Source organism: Adiantum capillus-veneris, chromosome 2 (genome assembly GCF_014529385.1).
Source record: "Adiantum capillus-veneris isolate H3 chromosome 2, ASM1452938v2, whole genome shotgun sequence".
Classification (NCBI taxonomy): domain Eukaryota; kingdom Viridiplantae; phylum Streptophyta; class Polypodiopsida; order Polypodiales; family Pteridaceae; genus Adiantum; species Adiantum capillus-veneris.
In genome coordinates this window covers 72,881,668-72,887,677 of record NC_140932.1, presented here as the reverse complement: position 1 = coordinate 72,887,677, position 6,010 = coordinate 72,881,668, and the positions used below count along the sequence as shown (strand labels likewise).

Below are 6,010 nucleotides of genomic sequence, written 5' to 3'. Positions count from 1 at the left end.
CTTGGGGTTTTTTGGTGGTCCGGGAATAAAGATCTCGAAACCAAATTGCCTTGGTAAGTATCTATGGAGTGCGTGTTCTGCAGTTTTGAAGAGAAGACGCGACGGGGACAATAGTTTGCTTTGCGCCTCCCCCCTTCTTCTTTGTTTGCTGCACCAGCTCCAACCCTAATACAAATAACTCCAACCCTAATACAAATGGCTCACCTCCCTCTCTCAATTGTCTTTTACTCTCATGCAGTTTGCAGATTGAGGCCAACTTAATGACAAAAGTAGAAAAACTATGAAGGTATTGACATCTGCTTGGTTGTGTGTGTGTCTGCCGTAATTCCGTTCTATTGGTGATGGTTCTATTGGTGATGGCTATTGAAGTCTAGATTCTTGCATGTAGCAGTGATGCATGACAACACCCTTACACCATCTCTCATGCAATTGATAATCAAGAGAACCCACACATGCCAATGGATCGTTCTAGTGCATCAAGTACAACTTTTATAGCATGTGACTTCTATAGGGGTGGTGGCCGAGCAAGATCCAAGGTGTTTCTTCTTGAGCAAGCCCAATTTGGTGGAGAGTTGTGGGTGTTATTGGTTGTCGTCTTGCAGAAGAACAAGCTTACTGCATTGGGCTTAGGGATGACTAGCTCTTGCAAATTGCATGACTGGCTGGTAGAGGAAGAGGGAGATCATCTCCTCTGCCTAGCTTCCTCTGTTTGGTTATATTGAATGCATGTAGAGATTTTTACGCTATATTTGAAGCTAATTGATTATGAATACTTATTGCATTTTTGGTAGATTCTATTCTTCCAAAGGAATTACACTCTATAATGAAGCTATGTCATTAAGCGAGGATTCAGTTGAAGAGATACAGGGACATCGTGATCTATTGGGTATTTCGGAGATACGGGATATAGACTCTACAATGCTATCTTTAGTAACTGAGGTTTCAAACACCAATAACTCTTTAATAACTTTAACAGATCAATCTCCAATAACAGTAACAATAACTGAGGTTTCAAACACTAATAACTCTTCAATAACAATTATCCCCTACAGTTTAACCAATCAAACTCCATAAACAATAATAGAGACCCAACACTAAACAACAATGATGTTTCTACAGTGCTCTTTTTTTGTCATGGTGCTCAACTCATTGAAAATAGTCTACGTGATTCATGTGTTTTACAATCCATCTAATAACTCAATGTTTAAGTGCAAATTCTCATTAGGAAAAACCTTGAGAGCCAAAAATGGAGCATATCTATTTTCTGGTTGTGGAGCTTTGATAGTAATTGAAGCTCATGCTTGTACTATGAAGCTTCTTTTCTATAAGATTGAATTCTCCCAAAAGCTTTTTTAGTCCATGATACCCTATGGGCAATTGGGGATCTTCTAGCACATCCATTTTTGGTTCTTACATGGAACCTCCTCTCTAACCATCTATCAATTGTTTAGTCTCATGGGGAGTTAGCATTTGATCTAAACTCGTCTCCTAGTCTCTTGTGGCTTCCAACTTAGTGAGGAAACTAATGATTTTGATTGTAGAGGATGAAGTCAAGATGCTAAATATTACCCAAGGTAATATCTAAGTTAAGTCTCTTTACGCACAACATAATCAAGGTGTTCTTTAGACAAATATTCCATAGGCCATAACTTGCCCGTTCGAAGCCCGATTGACAATCCGAAAAGACCGGCATGCGTCACAGCTCAAACACTTCACGTATATCCATTGATCACGATTTTTTCTGCCTGCCTGTACCTGCCCTGTCAGTAGGGATCTGCAAAGCCTTCTAACTTCGGACTCGCATATCTTTCACACTGAAGCCCCGTTTGACGAGCCGTCTAGACGGGCTTCTAGAGCACCTCGAACACTTCATTCTAGGACACATTCCTGCACTTTGGACACCTTGACCTGCCATCTCAATTATCCCAATTTGGAGCCCCCCTTGGCCTAAAAAACCACTTCAAGCATACATTTTTGTTGCCACTCTCCTGCCCAGGGTCTTCATACCTGCTTTACCTTTTTGCCATGCACATGCCAGCATAGACATCATTGCATTGTACACTTTCTAGTACATACAAACTTTGGTTGCACCAACGTCGCTAATATGAAGGACCTCTTGGTCTGTATGGCAAAAAATAAAAATAGAAGAAACAAAATGCAGCATTGAAGATAACTAGTGCCAAGGGTTCGCACAAGGCTGAGGGTTGGGGATGGGGGTGAAGCGGGGAGAGGCTTCAATTGTGGCGGTGCCTCTAGGAGTAGATGATGGAATTGTAGCCCATGCAATAATCATTCCCTTGGTATAGCCATATGGTGAAAAGCGACGTAAAAGCTTGCTGAATGTGGACAATAGTCGTCCAATAAAAACAGGAGAAGATGCCAAAAATGCAGCCAGAGACTCCCATATGAACCGGTACCACAACTTCATGCATCTTTGAAAGATCACGTCCAAATAATGTATCCTCAACATCAACTTCATCCCTCGAGCACCCTACTCTCCTTGAGGGGGGCAAAGACTAATCATGTGCAAGCTCGAGCATGATGCTCAAAATCGACCGTAAAGATAAAGCAAAAGACTCGAATGAAACAGCTTGCACGCATGAAGAAGAGAACCATCACTCAGGCACTCCAAGAAACCCATTTTCTAGACCCTGGATAGAAACCTCGTCATCAAATTTTGTATCATTTATCGATAGGTGAAAGCATGTTAACTTGTCATGCTTTTTCATGTTCCGGACAATGCTAACTATCACAATTTTGACATATGCTAACTAGTACAATAACTTGAGCTACATCTCCACGATCTATGACATATGATATATCAATAGAAAGCACTTGAAACAAGGAATCCAAATGTACAACTTCCGACAAATTTTGATATTATTTGTAAAAAATTTACCGGACGTCCAACTTTTCGAAGATGTGCTAATTTGAAACTGCTAACTAGCACAAAAAGCGCGACAGGTTAACATTCTTTCACCCCTATGCACCGCACGTGTAAAAAAAAAACGCATTGTTGTAGTTACAACAGACAGGCACAATGTCAAATAAACTCCGGCTCATGCCGCGATTGCGCTTGAGGGGGGCTGTTGGAGTTCAAGCTTAATCGGGCATGCAAATCTGTCCGCCGCCCATAACCCAAGGGGCACAACCCCGACTCACGCCCTCTCAAATCACACCTTTTCGCTCCTATATAATTGTAATCAATCATCAGCGATTAACTCCCTCAGTACTGTCGTCCTCTCTCTCTCTCTCTCTCTCTCTCTCTCTGCGCGCAATGCTCAGTATGGCCTTCATGGCACCCTCACTCTAATTAACTTCAGCAACAGGCCTTCGAGCTAGTGTGCTATAGATCTTGCAGAAGGGCTTCGTGGGACTCTAGCTGTAGTTGGACTGGTTCAGGCTTGTTTGTTGGGTTATGGTTCTTTTGCAGGAGGGAATTGCTGATGTTACATGGCTTACTGGACCTGTCCCGAGTGTGCTACTTTGTGGATTGTTGTGGTTCGTACGGCCGGTGATGGGGAAGCCCAGCCTCACCCACTTTCGACCCACTTCTTGTAGTCTTCGTCAAAGAGGGGGGCCGGAGGTCCCCTGCCCTCAATCGTACCTAGCTAGGTATGCGGCACCTCTCGAGCAGAAGCTCATGATGTTATGCATTGTATGAAAAACACTGAGAAAGTCTTTGTTTTCTTTTGCGAGAACGTTGCTGAGCATGAAATGAAAGAGCAGCTTCAAGGATACTACGAACATCAAGCCTCAAGGATACTACTAACAAAGCTAGCAATAAAAAATAGAGCACTATACATACCATTCTTTCTTTTATTTAACACCAGCACGTTTGGCTAACTTGCCCATGCAGCCACCAAGACAAAACATTTTCTTCTCAAGATTATATTCAAACACCAGCGTTAATAAATTATTCAGCGTACTTGTCATCAAAACAAGGTAAAATACTCATGAGCATCCTCATGATTTAATCCAAAAAAACTGCAGAATATAACATTCTCTGCAGGCCTACTTAACTGGATCTAAGGCACATGCCACCTTAGAAATTAGGATTGGTGAGCCAGTTCTAGGATTATAGCAAGGGGGTAGATTTCTCCAAGTGTTTGAATTCAAGCTGCATATGAAATTCATTTCCTGTATGCTGAGAATGAGCAGTCCACCTCGCGCAACAGCATTGAAGCTTATGCCACGAGAGATTGGCTTAGGAATGGGGATTATCGGCGTTGTGAAGAGAGGCAAAGCGCTCCACCTTTGGTCTGCAAACTTGTACTGGTACACATATACTCGCCTCTTTGTGAGGTACGGATCCCTTGTAACCACTAGTAAGAGGAGTTCCTCATCCATTTGAACAATCTCATAGTTGGTTTCTAGCATAACTTTCATGGATGCGCTAAATGTAGGCATGCACACTTGGCTCCACTGTGTCACATCGAACAAGAATAACTGAGGCAAGATTTTTGGGTGACGTCGATGGAAAGTGTCCGAGAGAAAGGCAAGTGTACCTTGATAGTAGTAAAACAGATTAGGGAGGTAAGACGGTCCAATTTTGGAGTCCCATTGCAGTGACTTCTTACCTGTCAAGTACATTGCCAACGACTTCAATGGCAAAGAGGAACCTTCTTCTTGGTGGCATATAAGGGGGCTTATATTTGTGTAATGCTCTATGGTTACACCATTACATGGAGAGCGGAAAAAGATAAGGTTAATATCACCAGTATTTTCATCCTTTTCTAGGCGACAACGCACAATCAGTCCAAGTGTAGAATCATAACAAGAGACGTCCAGTAATACCTTCTCGCCAGTAAATATGTTGCTCAAGACAAGGCGGCGCATCATTAACCCATAACGAATATTCTCCCAACACAATAAGCCCCCCACACTACAGATTGGGCCAACGTCAAACATAGACATGTGTTGCCTCATATAGTTGCACTGATCCACTGGAAGTGGTAGGAAGTGCAAACTCCCGGGATGCTTGTAATTGTCTTTTATCTCGGACTAGGAAGTAAAACCAAGGTAGGGCCATGAATCTGCAAAAGGTTTGTCATGTTTCTGTTAATGAGTAATGAAAGAAAGAGAGAGAGAGAGAGGCGTTAAGGTAACCTTAAATGACGAAATTTCTGAAGATTAGAAATGAAAAGTGGGGTACTCACGGTTGAGGTTGTCTCTTGAGTTGCGAGAGCGGGTGAATGGCCTCTGTCAAGGCATTAGGCCGGTGCGTGGCAAGCAAGGGGAGCAGATCAGCGTTCTCAGCATCATCATGTCCGCCATTGGCACTGGCACTGCTACTCGATGCCAATAGAACTTGCTCCTACCGTGGGCGTTAGTTGGCGTTGCTCGTCACAACGTCGCTGTCTCTTCATTGCTAAAAACAATCTAATTTTACCCACAAAATTATTTGGTCACAACAACAGGACTTTCAGCCCTCTTATATACGAATTAGAGAGCCGCCATCAAAATTAGGGTAATGTGTGCCCCTTTCCAGAAAACTCATTCCACTTTATCTGCTTACATCATGTCCGCAAAAGAAACATTTTGCCACCAAAATTGGCACAAAGAGTCTTGTCCCACCAAGTGGTTGTGGGGACTCAATGCTCTACAGCAATTGACGAAAGCCATCACATGTGTTACTTACAACCCTACAAGGGCACCATCCAGACACTATGACCACTACAAAGAGGTGATAGAAGATAGCTTTTCGCAGCGCATCCATTTATTGACGGCTTATCAGTGATTCGAGCCATAGTTGTAAAATTATAGCCACATATGGCGCCAACAATAATGCCAACAAATAGCTGATTTACCCAAAAAAGGACCCTACGTATTATGACCACTACTTGCGTCATTCGGGCATCCGTGATGCATTGCCCAATGTGTTTGCTCATGTAGTTACACTAATTCAATCAAAGTGGTAGCAAGTGCCATTTATCTAAGATTGTGTCTAACACTACAAACTCACCTAATGCTTGTAATTGTGTTTTATCTCCTACGAAGAAAACCTCGG

The 6,010-nt window shown here is 42.7% G+C and overlaps 1 pseudogene across 1 annotated transcript; it reads right to left on the bottom strand.

Moving 5' to 3' along the window:
- Nucleotides 1-4,252: 4,252 nt before the first annotated feature.
- On the bottom strand, nt 4,253-5,369 carry LOC147462973 (uncharacterized; annotated as a pseudogene). The gene is made up of 3 exons (XR_015190120.1): nt 5,160-5,369; nt 4,509-5,036; nt 4,253-4,425 (listed from the first exon to the last, which is right to left on the bottom strand). The product of XR_015190120.1 is annotated as an uncharacterized LOC147462973 (transcript).
- Between the last annotated feature and the right edge of the window lie 641 nt (nt 5,370-6,010).